The sequence below is a fragment of the Bubalus bubalis genome, chromosome 16, assembly GCF_019923935.1.
Source record: "Bubalus bubalis isolate 160015118507 breed Murrah chromosome 16, NDDB_SH_1, whole genome shotgun sequence".
NCBI classification, from domain to species: domain Eukaryota; kingdom Metazoa; phylum Chordata; class Mammalia; order Artiodactyla; family Bovidae; genus Bubalus; species Bubalus bubalis.
In genome coordinates this window covers 23,919,283-23,942,498 of record NC_059172.1, presented here as the reverse complement: position 1 = coordinate 23,942,498, position 23,216 = coordinate 23,919,283, and positions in this window count along the sequence as shown.

Genomic DNA, 23,216 nt, shown 5'->3' with positions numbered 1-23,216 from the left:
TGGGTGGGTTTGTAACTCTGAAAAAAGTGCCATTATATGACCTGCAAAGCAAGACCATAAAAGGTCTCTGCCTGGGACTGCTGGGGATGCTCACTCATGGAAAGCAGCCACCATGCTGTGAGGAAGCCCAGCATCGACATGGAGCCATCATATGTAAGGGTGCCTGCCAACAGCTACAGCTGAGGTTCCAGCACTCCAGACTTGTTAAAGAGGCTGCCGATGATATCAGCCTTTAAGGTACTCTGAGCCTTGGAGGCTTTCCCACCAACATCATGCAACAGAAACAGCCTATCCCTACTGGGCCCTTTACAAGTTCCTGGTCCACAGAGTCTTGAGAGTAGTATAATGATTAGGGACTTCCCTGGCTGTCCAGTGGAAAGGACTCTGCACTTTCACTGCTAAGTGAAATATATATATTATGCAGCAAAAGAAAACTGATACAATATGCAATAAGGTAGGGTGACCTTTATTGTACCACTTTAAAAGAACTTCTGGTGTACTGGGAGGTTTCAGTAAGTTTTCTGAGGGAAAAAAAAGAAGGAGGGGTGAGAGCGGTAGTTCAGCTGTCACTCATATCTCCTTCTTAAAAATTTCCATTGCACAAAAATTACATAATGGTTTTAAACTCCAGAAGCAACAACCCAAAGCACATACCACTGTCAACATAGTATTCCCCAAATATATTTAACAATGGACTCTTTTTGTCATCACACGCAAAGCTACAATTTGTAGAATAGCCCAAAACACTGGGTTACATGAACTTCACTGAATCAAACTATCTCAAACACTGGTCACCTAGAAGAGAGAATCTTATATTGTTTTTCAGGAGGGGCAGCCTTAAATGTGAAGCATAAGCAGTCAGGTTGTTACTGGAAGTCTCAGTTAGCGCACTGTGCCTCCCCTCAGAGGTTCTTATATGAAATCAGCCTATGAGAGGTAGTGGGGGCGCAGAGGGAAAGGCATTTGATAAGCCCCCATGCATACATAATCTGCATAGGCTGTGCAGGCCCCAGCTTCAGCTGTGCTAATGGGAGCTCCCTGGCAAAGAATGACAGGTCCGAACATGTTCAAGAAAAGGATGGATGGGGAAACAGGGAGACACTTGCTTAAAGGGAGACTATTTCCAAGCAGTAAAAAAAAAAAAACAAAAAAAAAAAAAAAAAAAAAAAAACCCTTGTTTTTCTGCATGGCTTCTTTTCATTTCAAAATAAACAAGATTCACAGTCCACAGTGGGAAAATGATCCTCACATGGTCCAGAACAGTTAATCTTGGTTGTTCACACGGTGATAGGATCCTTGGAATCAGTGAGTCTGTCTCATGCCTGGGGCTTAAGGCTTAGGTGGCATTTTCAGTTCTCAGGTTTCCCATGCATGTATGTTACTAATGTTCTGCATCAAAACACCAGAGCCTTGCTCTTTCAGGGCGATTTGATGCTGATGAGAGGCAGGATAGTACACAGGGTCACCCATTACCTCCAGCCACGTGCCTCGCAGCGGGTTCACCTCGTGGGTGAACGCCACTGCCACCTAGTGGCCGTCTTTCCAAAGCATATTTCTTCACTTTCAACAGTCTGGATTGCTCAAACTTTGAAGGAGATGAAATACTCCAGATCAAAAAAGACAAAGCAAAAAACAATCCTAAAAGATGATGCTGTAAAAGTACTGCACTCACCATGCCAGCAAATTTGGAAAACTCAGCAGTGGCCACAGGACTGGAAAAGGTCAGTTTTCATTCCAATCCCAAAGAAAGGAAATGCCAAAGAATGTTCAAACTACAGCACAATTGCACTCATCTCACCTATTAGCAAAGTAATGCTCAAAATTCTCCAAGCCAGGCTTCAACAGTATGTGAACCATGAACTTCCAGATGTTCAAGCTGGATATAGAAAAGGCAGAGGAACCAGAGATCAAATTGCCAACATCCACTGGATCATAGAAAAAGCAAGAGAGTTCCACAAAAACATCAACTTACGCTTTATTGACTTCACCAACACCTTTGACTGTGTAGAGCACAAGAAACTGGAAAATTCTTAAAGTGATGGGACTACCAGACCACCTTACCTGCCTCCTGAGAAATCTGAATGCAGGTCAAGAAGAAACAGCTAGAACCGGACATGGAACAATAGACCGGTTCCGAAGTGGGAAAGGATTATGGCAAGGCTGTATACTGTCACCGTGTTCATTTAACTTATATGCAGAGTACATCATGCAACATGCCAGGCTGGATGAAGTACAAGCTGGCATCAAGATTTCTGGGAGAAATATCAATAACTTCAGATATGCAGATGAAACCACCCTTATGGCAGAAAGTGAAGAACTGAAGAGCCTCTTGGTGAAAGTGAAAGAGGAGAGTGAAAAAGCTGGCTTAAAACTCAACATTCGAAAAATGAAGATCATGGCATCCAGTCCCATCATTTCGTGGCAAACAGATGGAGAAATAATGGAAACAGTGAGAGAGTATATTTTGGGGGGCTCCAAAATCACTGCAGATGGTGATTCCAGCCATGAAATTAAAAGATGCTTACTCCTTGGAAGAAAAGTTATGACCAACCTAGATAGCATATTAAAAAGCAGAGACATTACTTTGCTGACAAAGGTCCATCTAGTCAAAGCTATGGTTTTACCAGTAGTCATGTATGGAAGTGAGAGTTGAACCATAAAGAGAGCTGAGCACCGAAAAATTGATGTTTTTGAACTGTGGTGTTGGAGAAGACTCTTGAAAATCCCTTGGACAGCAAGGAGATCCAACCAGTCAATCCTAAAGGAAATCAGTCCTGAATATTCATTGGAAGGACTGATGCTGAAGCTGAAGCTCCAATACTTTGACTACCTGTTGCAAAGAACAGACTCATTTGAAGAGACCCTGATTCTGGGAAAGATTGAAGGCAGGAGAAGGTGATGACAGAGGATGAGATGGTTGGATGGCATCAGCAACTCGAAGGACATGAGTGTGAGTCAGCTCTGGGAGTTGGTGACAGACAGGGAAGCCTGGAGTGCTGCAGTCCATGGGGTCACAAAGAGTCAGACATGACTGAGCGACTGAACTGAACTGAGAATACAATATTTCCAGCTTTACTTCAAAGACATCTACTGGTTAGCACCTGAAAATCTATAAGAGGCAAACCATATAGCAAAAAGCTCCTGAGCTTTGTCTAAATGAAGCTGAATTAGCAGTTCAAAAATGTGTGATTAGCTGTAACAAGTACCACCAACTGGGTGGCTTAAAACAACAGAAATTTATTATCTCACAGTCCTGGAGACTAGGAGTCTAAAATGAAGGCGTCAGAAGGGTTGGTTCCTCCTGGGTACTCTGAAGGAGAACCTATTCCACACCTCTCTCCTAGCTCATGACAGCTTCTGACAAGCTCTGAGATTCCTCAGCTTGGGGACACATCACTCTGATCCCTGCCTCCATTACTGGTGTGTTCTCTCTGTGTGTCTGCATCTCTGTTTCCTCTTATTATAAGAACACGAGTCATCAGATTAGAGTTCCCCAGTTTGACCTCATTTTAACCAACTGCATCTGTAAAGACTCTATTTCCAAACAAGGTCACATTCAGAGCTTTTGGGTAGACATGAATTTGGAGGAGACACTATTCAACCCAGTATAATTACACTATGTGGATACAGGGAAGGATGAGCATTTGATCCATTTCTTCATAAACTGCATTATCACTGCAACTATGAAGCCTTTATGTTTTTCTATTTTATTTAAAGAAAAAAACATTTGCTACCAATATATAAAAATATATGTATATGAATATATATATATATGTATATGAATATATATATATGTATATGAACTGTGGTGTTGGAGAAGACTTTTGAGAGTCCCTTGGACTGCAAGGAGATCCAACCAGTCCATCCTAAAGGAAATCAGTCCTGAATATTCATTGGAGGGACTGATGCTAAAGCTGAAACTCCAATACTTTGGCCACCTGATGTGAAGAACTGACTCACTGGAAAAGACCCTGATGCTGGGAAAGATTGAAGTCAGGAGGAGAAAGGGACTACAGAAGATGAGATGGTTGGATGGCATCACTGACTCGATGGACATGAGTTTGAGCAAGCTCTGAGAGTTGGTGATGGACAAGGAGGCCTGGCATGTGGCAGTCCATAGGGTTGCAAAGAGTTGGATATGACTGAGCAACTGAACTGAACTGATATATATATATAGAGAGAGAGAGAGAGTGAGAGAGAGAGAGAGATGCATATTTTTTTGTCTAGGCCAATCTTCTCCTTTAAGAGATTAAGACAATGAATCCCAGAGATGGAAAGTAGATGGCCCAAATTAGTGACAGAACCAAGAACAGGCCTCAACACAGATAACCTCTCCTTCCCTTACACGGCAACACCACCCAAGGCAGCAGTTCCATTGCTGCGGCTCCTCCTGTTGTGCTGGTGGTTGTTTAATAGCAGAGCATTCAGCTGGGCACTGCGGTAGGCAGAGTAATGCCTCCCCCAAAGATGCCCACATTTAAAAATTTCTTCAGTCACTTAATCATAATTCAAAGCCCACATATTGAAACTCTGCTACACAGATATCTTGAAACATTTTTATCCATTTGTACATCCACTGAATCTTTTCAGCAGCTCCTTATTAGAAGCCTATTATTTCTAGAAACTGAGGATTAAGAAGTGAACAAGACTCATGGATTCCTGCCCTCACTGAAGCTTACATCCTAGTGGGAAAGAGTCAGTAATCATGTCAACAAATTACTCTGTAAGAGTTTCAAATTGTGCCAAGTTTTTTAAAGTGCAATGGCTCAAGAGAGAGGGGTATATGTATATTTGTGCTTGATCCACATCGTCGTATGGCAGAAACCAACACAACATTGTAAAGCGATTATCCTCTAAAACCAATTTTTTAAAAAGACGTCAATCAAAAAGAAAACAGCAGGCCAATTCTGCTTTGCCTCTGGCCTGACTAACTGGTGCATCACCAAACTGAGGGCGATGCCTCCTACAGCAACCCCAAGTTCCCAGCTCTTACACACTCTTTGTTGAAAAGGCAAGAGGGTATGTGGGATTCCCTTGTTTGCAATATATTGTTCCCAGTATATATTTTTCTCTTAATCCCTCTTGTTGCTTGTTATCAAGGCTGGGTTCTCATAAATAAATGAAATTATTTCTTTATTAAATGAAAAGTTGCATGTAGCCACAAAAAAAGAAAAAAAAAAAGTGGTGATAGGAGAGAGTGTAACCACATTTAAAAAAAAAAAAAGGTCTGGAAGAGCACTGTAGCTAGGGCCTGTGAAGGTCACCTAGGGTATGTAACATTTAAACTGAGATCTAAATGAGAAGAAAGCAGTCATGTGACTACCTGAGGAATGAGTATCCAAGCAGAGAGAATAGCATGGCAAAGACACTGAGGTGGAAAAGCTCTCTATGTCTAAGGGACAAAAGAAGGCAAGTGTGGCTGGATGATGAGAGTAGCTAGGGGTGGGCAGTAGTGACTCTGGTAAAGAATCACAGGCAATAGATTCAGAAGCCAAGACTGGAGACCTCTGAGAAGCATGATATTGCATTTAGAGTGTATTCTCATCACAAACAGAAGCTATAGGAGGGTTTTAAGCAAGAGAGAGATATATACAGAGAGAGAAACAAAGATTTTTAGAAGACTTGTTCTTTGTCCAAGGACAAGGAAACTCAGAGGTATAGCCCCAGACCAACCTATGTGGGAGGATTATGGGAGGGCCCAGGGGAGGAATAAAGTCATCTGGTCAACCTTCATAGCCGATTTAGGCAAAGGAAGGGGGGCAAATGTGAGGAGACAGAGAGCATCCCAGGAGCACAGGCAGCAGAAGCAAAGGCCCTGTGGCAGTGTGTGTGAGCAGGCTATTCTAGCAGGTCCAAATTACTGGAGAAAGAAAGTTGAGACACATTATGGTGAGGTCTGAGGTAGAGTAGAACAGGACAATTCATGAAAGGCCTTGTATCAATATATGCTGGGATAAGAAACATGAACTTGATCCTCTGCATAACATCAGAGGATTTTGAGCAGCATGGCCAAAGGATCCAGTTTATGACTTAGACAGAGTGGCCTGAAGGTACTGCTGAAGTCAATTTGACAACAAAAAGAGATACAGAAGGAGAGTTAGGAGGCTGATTAAATAATCCAGGGAGCAATTGATCAGAACCTGAACATAACTGTGTTGGTAGTATAACATGACAATTAGAATGATAATAGCTTTAACATATTCTGGTACTTGTTTTGTTTCAGGCACTCTTTTAAACAATTAATAAATATTAATTCATTTAATACTCACAAAAATCTTATAAAGTAAGACCTATTACTATCTCCATTTTACAGATAAGGAAACTGACATAGAAAATCATTAAATAACTCTCCTAAAAGTAATAGATGAGTACAGTAATAAGAAATATGTGGTAAAGCTGGGGGTAAGGATTAAGGGAAGGAATTCCAGAAATACCTAGGGGAAAAAGTATTTCAAGGAATAATTTAAGGAAAAAAATTGGTAACATTTTATGAGCAGGAAGAATTATAAAAAAATCCTACATTTCGAGCTGTGCCTTGGGTGCTTGACTATGGCATTGCATGAGAGAGAAAAACAGTGGGTAAGCCAGTAGACCTGTTGGGAAATGAGTGGATTCAGTTTGAGATGTTTGAAATACCTGTGGAATATTCAAATGGGAATAGGGGAGCAGGAATTTTGAAAAGTAGGGGTTTTTTTAATTGAAATATAATCAGAAAGATGTCCACATTTTAATCTGTAGAACCTGTGAATAAATTATGTTACATGTCAAAGGGCAAGCAGGTTGCAATTGAAATTAATATTGCAAATCAATTGACTTTGAGATAAGGAGGTTATCCTGGACTAGTCAAATGTGTGGAACGTAATCACAAGGCCCCTTATAAGTAGAAAGGGAAAGGCAAAATGTGCCCGTGAAAGATGTGACCACAAAAGAAAAGCACAGAGAGTTGAAACATCATGGGCTTCCTGAAAATGGAGAATGGGGACCACTAGAAAAAGAACATGGGTGGCTTCTGAAAGGAGAAAGCAAGGGAATGTCCTTCCCTAGAGCCTCCAGAGAGGAATGCGGTCCTTCCAACTCCTTGACTTTAGTCCAGTAAGATCCATTTTGGATTTCTGACCTCCAGAACAGAGAGATAATAAGTATATGTGTATTGTTTAAGCTTCTAATTTTGTGGGGGTTTGTTATAGTAGCAATAGAAAACTAATATAGACACTCAGGAAGATTCTCTGCTCAATAACAAGAAGTTTGGAGTTAGCAATAGTAGGATGGTTTGGGTCTCAGCAAGATCATGAAAGATTCAGCTTCCCTCTTATCAGAGGCCTCCTCACAACTCCACCAACAATACTTTTGTTGTTGTTCAGTCACTCAGTCATGTCCAAATCTTTGTGACCCCATGGACTGCAGCACAACAGGCTTCCCTGTCCTTCACTATCTCCAAGTTTGCTCAAACTCACGTACATTGTGTTGGTGATGCCATCCAACCATCTCATCTTCTGCTGTCCCCTTCTCCTTCTCCTTCTACTTCTCCTTCTCCTTCTCCAAGGTCTTTTCCAGTGAGTCAGCTCTTCACATCAGGTGGCCAAAGTATTGGAGTTTCAGCTTCAGCAGCAGTCCATCCAATGAATATTCAAGGTTGATATCCTTTAGGATAGACTGATTTGATCTCCTTGCTGCCCAAGGGACTCTCGAGAGTCTTCTCTAGCACCACATTTCAAAAGCATCAATTTTTTGGAACTCAGCCTTCCTTACAGTCCAACTCTGACATCCATACATGACCACTGGAAAAACTATAGCTTTGACTATAGGGATCTTTGTCAGCAAACTGATGTCTCTGATTTTTAATATGCTGTATAGGTTTGTCATAGCTTTTCTTCTAAGGAGTAAGCATCTTTTAATCACATGTCTTATTGGTCCAAACTGGGTTATACAGAAATACCTTTTTGCAGGGGAAGGTGAGAAATCTAATATCTGGATAAGAGTAACAGCATTATCAAGACTAGATAAGACAAGCCATGATTCACCACTTCTAGCTGGGAGTATTGCTGCCCTAAAACAAGTTGGTAAGGATGCAGTGAAGAAGGTATTAGGGAGGTAAATAACCTTTGGCAAAGACATAATTTAGCATCTGTCTGATTCTGAGAAGCTTAAAATTCACAAATGTTGGGACAACTGTTCATTTATATAAAAATATAAAAACCCAAATAAGGCACTTATAACCAGATGCACCCAATCAGAGACATAAAACATACAGAGGAGGTTAGAGTGCACTATATGTAAGAATTAGGACTTTCAATAGGTACATGCTTGCTTGCTTAGCCGCTCAGTCATGTCCGACTCTTTGCAACCCCATGGACTGTAGCCCACCAGGCTCCTCTGTCCATGGGGATTCTCCAGGCAAGAATACTGGAGTGGGTTGCAATCCCTTCTCCAAGGGATCTTCCTGAAACAGGGATGGAACCGGGGTCTCCTGCATTGCAGGAGGATTTTTTACTGTCTGAGCCACCTAGGAAGCTCTTTCAATAAGTATAGAAGACAAAAGTTACTGATCCCAGGTAAGAGATAGAAAACTCTCTTAGTTTAAGGAGGTTAAGTGATTGACCCAAATCTACCTAGTGCACAATAGTCTAAGTCCAGATTCTCATTCTGTGTTTCCCTAGTTGAAAGAGTTACAGGTAGTTAGTGATTGATGGTAATTAAATGCTGGTAGTTAGAAACTTCACAAATCTATCTATAAGGGCACTGGAAGAGAAGTAGCCAAACTATTACAACTAGAAAGCCACCAAACATGGCCAGGTCTCAAGAATGAGGAAGGAAAGCCTGGAAGGAGGCACAGGTTTTCTTTTTTTGCCTCTTCACCTCTGGAACTCTAGGGACAGAATATGATTCTTCTTCTGTCTGAAGAAATTGTTTTACATAACTTCAAAAAAATTATTCCCTTGGCTTACACCAGAGTGATTTCATAATAGTGGTTACCTCTGAAAAGGATAGAAAGGAAATGGGGATCAAAAGAGGTAGACAGGGACTTTCAACTAAAACCATAATGTTTAATCTCTGGGAAATATGAAAGATTTGAATAAAAAACAAAATGGCACAATTAAGAGTATACAACTTAGCTGATGCACATAAAAGTGCTTATTATAGTACCTATTTTTTCTTTAAATACATGAAATATCTCCCAATTTAAAAAATATTTTAAAAATTAATAGATAATTTTAACTCCACAGTGAAAGTGGATTTTATTCATCATTCATTAATGTATATATGTGAGTTAAATGGTGGCTATGTGCTAGTTACTCTTCAAGACAATACAAACAAGACCCATGAAAGTGATGCCTCCATGGAGATGACATTCTAGTCAAGGCAGACAGGGATTAAATAAGGGCACTGCAGTGAGCATTGTGTGTTACAAGAACAAAAGAGATGAATATGATAAAGAGAGACCTAGAAACTGTTGATTCTCATGAGGTGGACAGAAGAGGAACATCGCTGAGGAGCTGGCATTTGATCTAGAACATGAATAATAAAAACAAGTCATTCAAAGAATAAGGGAAAGAGTACCTCATGAAGAGCAATCAGAACATGTAAAGGCCCTGAAGCCTTACAGCATTCTATGAACCAGGAGCAGCCCAGGCTTGTTAAGGTATAATAAGCAATGTGGTGACAGATACGGTGAGAAAGGTAGGCAGGAGAGCTTTACAGTCATGGCAAGAAGTGCATGGGTAGCCAACAGATGGAGGGGTGAGAGAGACAGTTTAAGGAAGGGCACAGATAACCTAGAACATTATTATGTTATCATCATTGCTAACTAGTATTCAGACTGCTGTATGGGTAATGATTGCAGAAAAGCAAGGGAAAAAATAGAGAAACTTGGTAACAGCCTACAGCAGTAATTTAAGCGGGATATGATATTGGTTTGGAGATAAAACCTGTATACTATATATGCATAATATACTATATATATTACATATACTATAATATATAATTTATATATTATTCTATATATTTATATTATTATATTTATATTATATTATTAAACATATTATGTATATTTATTATATATTATATTGTTTATTATATATTATATAATGTACTATATTATTATATATTTATTATATTACTTATATTATATAATATGTACTATTTATAAATATATTCATATGTATTTTATATATTATTTATAAATATATTATATATAAATAATATAAATATATATTATTTATATATTATATATAAGTATGCATATAAATATATTTATTATATATTTATATATGTATATGGCACATATAAAATATATTACAGTATACTGATAAGTACAAAAAGCATATTAAAGAACACTATGATAGTAACATATCATGTTTGTCCCCTAAATGCATATTGTTTGCATGGAAGTTGGGAAACATTTATTCAAATGAAGTGGGATTTCAGACGACCTGATTAGATTTTCTATCTATATGTTCTATCTGTCTATATGTTCTTCCTTTTCTTTCATTGACCAGACTCTAATGCTGGCTTCTAACCCAGTACTGGGTTAGATTCTCCTTCTGGTGAATCATAGTATCCTTCCCATATCTGATTGTCCTGATAGATGTTTCAGAGAGAGTTTTACTGGCCCTCAGGCTAACCTTGGATCATTCCCTATAAGTGTCTGATCTGGGGACCAGGGAGAGAGGTGATGGTAGGGTTTCATTTTAAGTATTTCAGGTATGAGATATTTATATCTGTTAGGACAGCCATAACAAAGGACCACAGACTGAGTGGCTTAAACAACATATGCTAATTTTCTCACAATTTTGGAGGCTAAAAGTCATCAAGGTGTCCGCAGGGTTGGTTCCTTCTGAGGTCCCTCCTTGGCTTGTAGATGATCATCTTCTCTTTGAGTCTTCACATAGTGATTCGTTTGTGTGTGACTATGTCCTTCACCTCCCCTTATTAGAACACCAGATGTGTTAGACTAGGGCTCACCCTAACAACTTCATTTGAATGTCATTACCTCTTTAAAGAACCTATCTTCAAATACTGTCACATGTGGAGATAATGGGGTCTAGGACTCCAACATATGAATTTGGGAGGTAGGGGAGAAGGGGAAAAATTCAACTCAGGACAATGTCCACCCAGGGGGAGATTTTTCAGAGGATGTAAGGAATGTGGCTCTGCAGCTGAGCAGAGCACACTGGCCTGTAGGTAAAGACTTGGGGGTCTTTCCTATATAAGTATCAATGCACTCACCCTAGGAGAGCCTGTAGCATCAGAACAGCCCATGACAGACAAAGGGGCAACAGGGAAACAGCCTGTGAAAGACATAGGGAAGGCCTGATCCAAGAAGTAAGAAGACAACAAGGAGGTACTGAAACACCTGTCTCCTTGTGTCTCCTGCATTGCAGCCAGATTCTCTACCTGCGGAGCCAACAGGGAAGCCCAAGTGTTTGATCCCTGGGTTGGGAGAATTCCCTGGAGGAGGCAAATGACAACCGGCTCCGGTATTCTTGCCTGAAAATCCCATGTAGACTGGTGCTACAGCCCAAAAGGTCCAAAAGAGTCGGACACAACTGAGCAACTATGCACGCAGGATCATATTGTGCAGAGCCTTAAATGGTGGATTACTTGTTTAATTGCCAGAGGGAGCCACGGTGATGACCTTGAGCTGACAGTAGAGGTGCAGCCCATGAGGGATCCCCAAAGGATTATTTGTAGGTTGTGGTTTCAGAACCTACAGTTGGACACTGCTGACCACTCTCCTTGAAACTTGCGTGTCCTCAGTCCCTCCTTGTTGTCCTCCCACGGCACCCCACTCCTGTACTCTTGCCTGGAAAATCCCATGGACGGAGGAGCCTCATAGGCTACAGTCCATGGGGTTGCAAAGAGTCGGACACAACTGAGCGACTTCACTTTTACATGTTATCTCCCTTTAGCAGTCTTCAAAATCACTCAGCATTAGTGATACAGAATTGTCCCTACATACTTGCCCAAAGTGCAGTGGGCTCTGTCCTTTCTTGCATGTTACCTTCACACCCAGGAATAACGTTTCCATTATTGCGCTCACCCTGATTCTACCATCCTTCAAGGACAACTCCACCCTTAGCAATTTCTCCATAGGAAGTTGATTTCTGTGTGTGTCTAATCTGTTACACGGGGACTGTGGGCTCTTTAGGGAAATCTTGTCTATGATTTATCCCTGGAACACCCTGAAGCATGCCATGGTGCCTTGTATATAGCAGGTGCTCAAACAAGGGCCTTTCGAACGAATGAACTGTTGCTGTTTTGTACCAAACAGGATAGAATCCAGCAGTTGACATTTTAAAATGTTGATGCTATTGACTCACCTGCCTGGGGAACGGATGAGTTTTCTTTGAAGACTCAGTGACTTTCACATCTGTCAGATGTGTTGTATCCTCTTTAAGGCGATCGCTTATTACAAGGAGAAACAGGTACTCAGGATTCCAGTATTTTTGTACAGTTGGATTATTATGTCTGGAAATTAATATTGTTCTGTCCTTTGATATTTACTTCAGGGTCAGTAAAAATGTAACCATCCTCACTCTCTACTCATGTTCAATATAATCACTTAGCCAGAGGACTAGAGTTGGAACACACTGATTATTTTGAAGACCTGGGAGTGATTTTTTTTTTTTGATACAGTAAATATATTCCAAATATATTAATATATGATAATTATTTCTTAATATTTTAATCTTCTTAACATGTTAACATTCTTAACATTTTGTGAGTCTCTGAATATTGAGGATAATATGTACATAAGGCTGTAGGCTTGTATTAGAAAATTTTTCTCAATGTTTTATTGTAGTTATATGTACAGATAAGATAAGGTACTGCTTCCTTCAAGACGTTCATTACAGTCAAATTGTAATTTTATTGTGGATTAAGGATATTAAGGCATTTTATTACTGTTAATTCCTTACATATGATGCTATTTAAAACATTTCCAAACCCATCAACTCATGTAACAACACTTTGAGATAGTCTGGCCAGTGCTACCACCACCATTTTATTTAAAAATAAAGGACATTTTTTAAAAGGACATAAAGAGATTAAGAAGATAGAGCAAGTTATCAGACCCATGAAAGAAACAGGCCTCATATCCTCAATTCCATGTACTTGCCAAAGACTATATAAACTTCAAATAATTTGATATTGAATTAAATGACCTTTAAGGTCTCTTCTAATTCTGAGATTCTATGAGCCCACAGATAAACATATTTCTTTAAATAGTCCTTCATATACCAACCTTTATTTTTTATTAACTGTAGCACTTAATGATTAAGAGCCAGTGATCTGAAGTGAATCAGAATCATGATGGTCCAGCTAGAACAATTATAATGTTGCTTTAGTCAATTTAGATAATTTTTCTGATTTTCATTTTTCTCATCTGTAATTTAGGGATAATAATAGTAATTACTTTCCAGAGTTATTATGAAGTTTCAATGAAATAATATCTATAAAGTCCTTAACAAAGTGCTTAGGTCATAATAAGCTCTCAATAAACACTGCTGCTGCTGCTGCTGCCAAGTCGCTTCAGTCGTGTCCGACTCTGTGCGACCCCACAGATGGCAGCCCACCAGGCTCCCCCATCCCTGGGATTCTCCAGGCAAGAACACTGGAGTGGGTTGCCATTTCCTCCTCCAATGCATGAAAGTGAAAAGTGAAAGTAAAGTCACTCAGTCGTGTCCAACTCTTCGCGACCCCATGGACTGCAGCCCACCAGGTTCCTCCGTCCATGGGATTTTCCAGGCAAGAGTTCTGGAGTGGGGTGCCATTGCCTTCTCCACAATAAACACTAGATGCTATAATTAATGATGCTGTTATTGTTATCAGCATTATTATATTTGAGGATATATTTTTACTTTTAGAACTACATCTTAAGGATATTAAGAATAAACTAGTTAAACATCTTCCCTCTGTGAATTTTATATAACCAGGGTCATGAAATATAGCTAGCCAGTTGATCATTCATGTTATAGAATACAGAGCATTTTTTCCTTTCAGCTGTTAGTTTAAAAAAAAGCTTTTCATTTTGTATGGAAGTATATTGATTAACAATGTTGTGATAGTTTCAGGTGAACAGCAAAGGGACTCAGAGCCATACATATATACATGTATCCATTCTCCCCCAAAATCCCCTCCCATCCAGGCTGCCACATAACACTGAGCAGAGTTCCATGTGCTATTCAGTAGGTCCTTGCTGCTTACCCATTTTAAATATAGCAGTATATACATGTCATCCCAAACTCTCTAACTACCCCTTCCCCCCATTCTTCCCCCCAACACCCCCTGCCTTGGAATCCATAAGTTTGTTTTCTAAGTCTGTGAGTCTCTTTCTGTTTTGTAAGTTCATTTGTATCATGACGACAGAGCAGTTAGGTGCCCTGAAACTGGCATTCAACCATGAATTTAAAAACACAGTCTCTTGACTATAATACAGACAAATGCTCTGGTGGTAATTGTTCACCAAGGATTTATTAAAACTTTCCTATAGAAGGAAAAGATTCAGAGGTTTTTCACTCTAAGTAGAAAATACACAGAATCAGAAATTAAACCTCAAAACTTTGATCTTTCTTTATAAAATTCAACAGAAGTCCTCTTAAGAAATGTTAATCCAGTTAAATATTTAGCAAACCTTATTCTCAGCTGCAATGGGTGTCAAATCTCACATTAGAAAATTTCCTTTTGGTTAGCTCCCATTGGATTCAGCTGCAATATTTCCCGTTACTTGCACTGTAAGACGAGCATTAGCACAAAAGTTTCAGAATCAGTGCTGAAAATCGACAAACCAGTGAAAAGCAAACCATGACAGTCAAAGACAGTGGATTTCCTGTGTGCTCTTAAAAAGAGAAAATCATTTATTTGGCTATGAAGAATACAATAAAGAAAAGCTTTAAGATAATGTTTCTATCAAAGACTGAAGGAATAAATATTAAATCACTATATTAAGGCAAATATGGAGAAAGAAATGGCAACCCACTCCAGTATTCTTGCCTGGAGAATCCCATGGACAGAGGAGCCTGGTGAGTGACAGTCCATGGGGTCACAAAGAGTCACACACGACTTAGCAACTAAAAAACATGAGGCAAATATACACACATACTATCGAGTTTTCTTTACATAACCTTAAAACAAAGGAATATTATTCCTTATCAACATAAAATTGTGCAGAGACAAAGAAGTGAGTAGCTTGCGGTCACATAGCTGGTGAAATATAAAAGTAGATTCAAGTCCCAGAACCTAAGACCCCTCAGCTGGCTCAGACTGTTCTTTTTTATGTATTCAGCAAAAGTTTATGGAACTATATGACTTTAAGTTGACTAGGAATCAGATGGAGAAACAGTGGTGAATGAGACATAGTTCCAACCTGCTGTGAATTTATAGTCTTGGAAGAAAGATAAATAAATGTGCTAAGACAGCAGTAAGAAAAGTGGAAAAAGGAAGAAAAAGGGGGGTTACTTAGATCTACTCTCTCATTACAGGTCTCGGGGAGTTGCATTTTCAAAGACGCACATAATACAGTATACAGGTTTACAAGTATACACACTGTGAGCATATCAACATTTAATTCCACTAGCAGGACCTTGGTGGTCCAATCCCCAAGCAAACACCCAGGGCTGATCTCCAGAGATGTTTCTGAATCTTAATCAAAACCTCCAGAGTTCCCAACCTGGTATGGATTTCAGCATGAGGATGAAAAGAAGAATGAGAAGGAAGGGAACTGAATGATTCTGTAGCTTAAAACAAAAAAATCAACTCCTCTGTCAGAGATACATATTAATTTACAATATCCCAGTTACATTTTAAAGGACACTGTTCTGATTTGGTTAAAGGAAAGTATAGACCCACACAACAATGTCAAACATATCAGAGCTAATTGCTTTAAACCTTTTCCCACATCAGCGCACCAGCCAGAAGCTAGACTAAGGGGGCTAAAGCTATGTTGAAACTAGAGTGAGTTCAAAATTATAAAAGCTCACATATAGTTTCCACATCTAGAAATTCTCTCTTTCCTTGTCACACTGACCCCATCCACAGTCATTATGTCCTCCCCACAATCACTATCCTTTATGTCACATTCCTTTACCTGAGCTGGGGCCCTGGGATGTTCAACTCTCCTTGTTTATTCATCATCAAACCTTTATTGGGCTTGTATTACATGCCAGACAACACTGTGGGCTGGAAATACCAGAAACAGAATGAAGGATCCCATCTTCTCCCACATATATACTAAGAGTTTACCGCTTGAGCAAACGTACCTGCTTAAGTGGTGGTAGCAAAACATGGCTAAAATGGTTGGACTAGCCCAGGAATGGCAAGTAAGCTAGGTGAGGAAAATAATTAGGTGGGCCACTGGAGTCAACACTCAATTCTTGATTCCACTTAGTCGTTTGACCTTGAGCAAGTCATTTGTGTCCTCTGTGCCACAGTTTCTCCACCTTAAAAATAATGATAATTCCTGGTACATAACACTGCAAGATGATTTTAAAACAAAGTGAATATTATCTAGAACAATTCCTGTCACATGATAGGTGCTCAATAAATATTGGTGTGTCTTTCTCACCAAGCTGATTAGTGGTTAGGTTGGCTGGGGTTATTTGGATGTAGATGTGATACGAAGTTAAGAATGCAAAGGGTATATTAGTGACTGCTGTCTATGGGGTCGCACAGAGTCAGACACGACTGAGGTGACTTAGCAGCAGCAGCAGCAACAGCTGTAAAAGGAAGTGGGATGGAGCAGAGGGAGCCATCTGAATGCCCATCTAGGAGCTCCAGAGCACAGACTGCCCCTTAGAAGGGTCCCACATTACACACAAATGGTTGGGCCTTATACGACAGCCTTGCTCAGGGATTGAAAGAGTACAGCCTCAGCTCTAAAGCTGAGACAGACACTGAAAGACCAACCAGCAGAAGGCCACTTGTTCAATCTCTCAGTCATGTCCAGCTCTTTGCAACCTCATGGACTGCAGCACACCAGGCTTCCCTGTCCTTTACTACCTCCCAGAGTTTGTTCAAACCCATGTCCATCAGTTAGATGATGCCATCCAACCATTTCATTCTCTGTCGCCCCCTTCTCCTCCTGCCCTCAATCTTTCTCAGCATCAGAGTCTTTTCCAATGAGTCAGTTCTTTGCATTAGGTGGCCAAAGTATTGGTACTTCAGCTTCAACATCAGTCCTTCCAATGAATATTCAGAGTTGACTTCCTTTAGGGTTGACTGGTTTGATCTTCTTGCTGTCCAAGGGACTCTCAAGAGTCTTCTCCAGCGTGACAGTTTGAAAGCATCAGTTCTTCAGCACTCAGCCTTCTTGAAGGTCCAACTCTCACATCCATACATGACTACTGAAAAACTATAGCTTTGACTATGCAGATCTTTGTCAGCAAAGTGATGTCTCTGCTTTTTAATACGCTAGTCTAGGTTGTTAACTAATCATAATCTTAGCAGCTGGACAGCAAGTCCTTTCCTAAAGGGAGACCTGGGCAGGCATTTTCACATTGGCCATAGCAGTCAGTTTGAGGTGCTGACTCAGAAGGATTCAGAAAAGTGTTAGAATTCAATGGGCAAAGGCAAGTGATAAATCACAACTGATTAAGGCTTGAGCCATGGGTCTTGAGCAAGGAGAGGCCCACCCACCAGGAATTTGTCCTACTCAAATCAATTATTTCAAAAGGCTCCTCCACCTCTGACAAAATTCCTTCTTCAGCAGTTTCTTTTAGACCCCAAAGATGCCAGGAGACCCTGGCCCCAGGTCTCTGCTGCTCCCTAACACAGTACTATATAAACCATGCTCTTTTAAGGGAGGGAAATCTGCCAATTATCCAGAAGCTCCAGATTCCCAGAATCATAGAGCGCTAGTGGCCACCCCTTAGCTCAGGCTCTGTATTTCCTTCTCAGAACCTCTCCCAAGGCCAAGAGTCTCTCAAATACATTCAGACTAGGTCTGAAAGAACAACAGTCTGACTTAGAGTACCACTGATTATTTACACCCCAACCTTATTCCAAAATGGATTTACAGACTCTTCAAAAACAATATCAGTAGACTATTTCTTCTAATCAAGGCTTTATCTAAATTAATGATGCACTTGTAAGGGAAACAATATAGACAGAGTATAACTGTAGGGAAAGTTTCTGGAAAACAGGGGCTCTGGATGAAAGTAAAATGCTATCAGCGAAGAAAACCAGAGTTATCAGCTCAAACGGGTAATAGATCTTTTAGCACTTAAATATTTTCTCATTTTTCAATTGTGCTTTCAGTAGGGGGGAACCTGTGATTTAATAATAGTGCTCATTTTTGCTGTCCATCGTATTTCACTTATGGTTAAGCACAGTGAGGATCTGGGTGTGTGTTCAGCTGCACCTGGCAGAGAGCAGGAAACCTGAACAGCTGATGGCAACAGCCAGTTCCATCTCTCACCTGGTGGCAGCCACCTGCAGGGAGGTAAATCTCCTGGGAAGAAACTAAAAATCTCAGTTGCAACTTTAAAGTCTTAAACTTCAGAACTCTAAGTGCACAAAAAAACTAAAACAACCTCTGATGTTGATACCTGAATTTTGGATTTAAAATATTTTCAAATTATTAAAAATATTTCTTCATGAAGCATAGTTGGTGGTCATGAACAGGGCCTAGAATAGAACTGATTTCTCAGTTTCATAAATGCAGAAAATAAGGCAAAGCTGTCTTCCATCCTGGAAGTTCATGAAGCAGATTTATCAAGTTTAAGACCTACAGCGCTCACACACTATATGTTGGTCTTAATGTCTGTGATTCCAAATCATGGAATCATCACTCTTTTCCTACTTCACCACCACTTCCATCTCCCTTAACATCATCAGCTTCTATAACACCAGCCCTTGATCCTTGTGTCCAGAAGTTCAACAGAGACACTCACCAAGGCCCCTAGTTGGAGCTTCATCTTTCACCTCACCTTGGAATTTAGATTGCAACTCATTTTGAAAGTCAAGAATGTAAGTGATCCAGAGGTGAACCTTGGGGCCATTCCAACTGGATTGGGAATGCGATTCCTCCAAAATGCCACAGCCATGGCCAGAGACACCTTTCTCATTTCCAGGCAACAAAGTCCCAGGGAATACTCTGTGACTCATCCTCAACAGCTGTTTCAAGGGCACTGAGTTCTGCAGGCTGAAAGGTGGGGGTCTGTCTTCTCTCATTTATTTGACAGAATTTTTCATAGTCAAATGCCAGAAGAAAAGAAAATTACAGTCATAGCTCTTAAGAACCCCCTAAAGAAACATAGGGTTGGCCTTTGGCAAATTTTGACATCAGAAAATTCGCTTTAAGGCTCTTCAGTTTCATTTTTTAACAATCATCTTGCTCTGTGATGCTGCTGATTATCATATTGCAACTTTCCCCTAATTTATATAACTGTGTGTGTGTGTGTGTGTGTGTGTGTGTGTGTGTGTGCGCGCGCACGCGCACATGCGCATGCAGTCACGTCTGACTCTTTGTGACCCCATAGACTGTAGCCCACCAGGCTTCTTTGTCCACGGGATTATCCTGGCAAGAATTCTGGAGTGGGTTGCCATTTCTTCCTCCAGGGGAATCTTCACAACCCAGGAACCGAGCCTGTGTCTCCTGCTTGGCAGGCAGACTCTTTATCATAAGCCACCTGGGAAGCCCATATAACCATGTACCTATTAGGAAATATCTGTGAGCATCTGAGAAGGGTTCTATGACTCTAGCTGGACTAGTTGCTCCCTTTTCTGCAATCTTATTGCAACATGCTGCTGCTGCTGCTGCTGCTAAGTCGTGTCAGTCGTGTCCAACTCTGTGCGACCCCATAGACGGAAGCCTACCAGGCTCCTCTGTCCCTGGGATTCTCCAGGCAAGAACACTGGAGTGGGTCGCCATTTCCTTCTCCAATGCATGAAAGTGAAAAGTGGAAGTGAAGTCGCTCAGTCGTGTCCGACTCTTAGCAGCCCCATGGACTGCAGCCCACCAGGCTCCTCCGTCCATGGGATTTTCCAGGCAAGAGTACTGGAGTGGGGTGCCATCACCTTCTCCTGTAGTCCAAATCATATTGCAGTATTGCCTATGATGCATGTATTTATTTATCTTGATAGACTATAAGATCCCTAAAGGTAGGCACCAAGGATTACTCATCTTTATCTAGCACATAGGAAGCTAGTTGAATATTAAAAATCTAAAGATTTCTTCATTAAAACAGATATCATTTTACTCACATTTTAAAATAAGGAAATCAGATGAGCCAAAGAAATGCAAATAAGAAAAGGTTCAACCTTACTAGTAGTTAAGAAAATACAAACAAATTACAATTTTCTGAGTTGCAAGCTGTCGAATATACCCCACACACACACATGCACACAAATATTCTTTTAGGATGTTCAATATAAATTGCCAGCAGTGTAAGGTTCATGTTACTATAACCTCCTCAACTTTGTGTGTGTGTGTATGTATGTGTATATATATATATATATATACATGTGCATGGGTATGTGTATCTCATATTTGTGTATCTCATATTTGAGAACATTTGCCCTTTAATTTGCAATTCAAATCAGTTTCTTTAAGTATGTTAGTTACAAGCTCTCAATAGTGAAGCCAGGCCTTGCTTCTGTGCTCAAGACACAGATGAGTCCTCTGTCCTAAACAGCAACCTCAGGGTACAGTGTCAGCAGTCCCAGGCCTAGAAGCAGTTGGATATTCCAGTGATTGTGCCCAGACCTAATGGGCAGTACCTGAGAAGTGACATCAGCCATTTGCCCAATGTGTACTAACAACCTGGGGCTAGTTTCTGCCATAGGCTATTCCTCCCCAAACCTATGTTCTAAGGAAGAACCAAGGCCCTGCTCCCTAAGGGTCATAATGCAGGAAGGAACAGAAATGCCTCTTTAGGCTACTTTAGTGCTTATACCAGTGAAATTGAAGCTCAGATCAATCTGAACTAGTCCATAGGCCTCCCTCACCCGCCTCACTATAGAGAGTCAGGCCCACCACGATGGCTGTTGTCTTGCTCTCTGTATATCCCCTTCTTGACCAGGCCCTGCTTCACTCATATGACTATCCAATCTTCTTAATTATAGGGCTTCATTAGTGCCTGATAACTGATTAGCCCCCCTGATGTCAATTCCCCTATAAATGGTAGCCTTCCTCTTCCCCAGAATAGTGAAGGCTACTGTCATGTCTTGCTCACTCTCTGCTGCACAGTGAGGGTGTTGCTCCAGGACCTTGCTTCACACCGATAAGAGTCCCTGTCCACTAAACCACTGATGTCTCTGTCACTGTCTCTAGGTTCTTTCCTCGGTCTCCAGGCTGGGCAACCATAAGCATGCAGGCCTGTGGGGTATCACACAACAATATATATATACACATATGTATGTCCCCTATTCTCCTAATCCTACCTCTAGAAATCTGACCTTAGGAAAAAAAAATCAGATACAGATGAATAATATTATGATATACTGGAACTATTGCTCGTAACAGTGAAAAAAAAATGGAAGTGGCTTATCCAAATTTCTGTAGGAAAGTGGCTGTTAGATCAACCAAGTTCATCCAACAATTGAAAACAAATTTCATAAGGCTATCTAATGACATGAATGAAAATGAATGATAAAGTATTAAGGGGAAACTACAGGGGAAAAAAAACAATTATTGCAAAAAGAGGAGAGCAGTCAACAGGAAAAATGATATACAAATGTCATGGAAGATAAAGTGAATATTAATAGCATATTGCTTTGGCAACTTAAGTCAAATTTATTCTTAGCAAAAGTATTTCTTTGTCTACATCTTTAAAAACAGCCAGTTGCTTTTCTGAGTGTTTAATTTAACCAGCTCTTGGGCTCTCTGAGAGCTAGCGGCAGAAGAAAATGCACAATGATGCAGTCAGATATGGGTTTAAGGTCTCAATTCCACCACACATTACATATGAGACCCTGAAGTCATTACTTAAACTTTGATCTTCAGTTTTCTTATCTTTAAAATGAGCATAATAGTTATAGTCTATCCAGCAGAGTAACTAGCAAACTAGCAAATACTGATGATCTTTTCATTTCCATTTCTTGCATATTAAATATATTTATAGTTACCTGTCCCATTCAGTTTCTGCTAACTAGCTATCAACCAGATAAAACTAATCCTTGACCATAGTTGACAGGCTAACTGATCCTAGAGGAGACTCATTTATAAACAAATATGATTCGATCAAAATTTCTCATCTGGAAATCCAAATAATATGGGCAAGTTTCAGTAATTGGAAGAGGAGCTCTAATTGGAAAGAAGTGGAGCTAAAACATCAGAATATAGACTTGAAGCTGCTAGCTCTTGAAAGCCCATTAAAAGAGAAGAGGAGTAGCAGACATGAAAAGAAAGGAGAAGAGTGATTATAGTTTATTGTAACAACTCATCACAGGCTTCTCAGGCATGCCAGCCCTCGGTCAGGCTAGGCATGAATGGGAGCTTCTGCAGAGCTGTTCTCCCCTATAGGCCTGCTGCTGCCGCTGCTGCTAAGTCGCTTCAGTCATGTCCGACTCTGTGCAACCCCATAGACGGCAGCCCACCAGGCTCCCCCATCCCTGGGATTCTCCAGCCAAGAACACTGGAGTGGGTTGCCATTTCCTTCTCCAATGCATGCAAGTGAAAAGTGAAAGTGAAGTTGCTCAGTCATGTCCAACTCATAGCGACCCCATGGACCTCAGCCTACCAGGCTCCTCCGTCCATGGGATTTTCCAGGCAAGAGAACTGGAGTGGGGTGCCATTGCCTTCTCGGCCTATAGGCCTAGTGATCCCTTAAACTGGTGGAACCTCACCTTGTGGTCTGCCATATTAGAACACAGAGAGAAGATGGCTGTCTATGAACCAGAAAGCAGGTTCTCACCAGACACCAAATCTACTGATTCCTTAGTCTTGCATTTCTAGTAGCCTCCCAAACTGAGAAATCTGTTTATAAGCTACTCAGTCTGTCATATTTTGTTATAGCAGCCCAAATGGACTGACATCCACAAAACCTAAAATGTTGACTACCTGGCCCTTTTACTGAAAAGACTACTGACCTCTGATACAGACCACGGTGAAACTGTTTTCCTTATATTAATATTATCCTACAACTACAGAATATTGATTTACTTGAGTATATTCATTTATCATTCTCTACTTTATTTAACTTATATGCAGAGTATATCATGAGAAATGCTGGGCTGGAAGAAGCACAAGCTGGAATCAAGATTGTCGGGAGAAATATCAA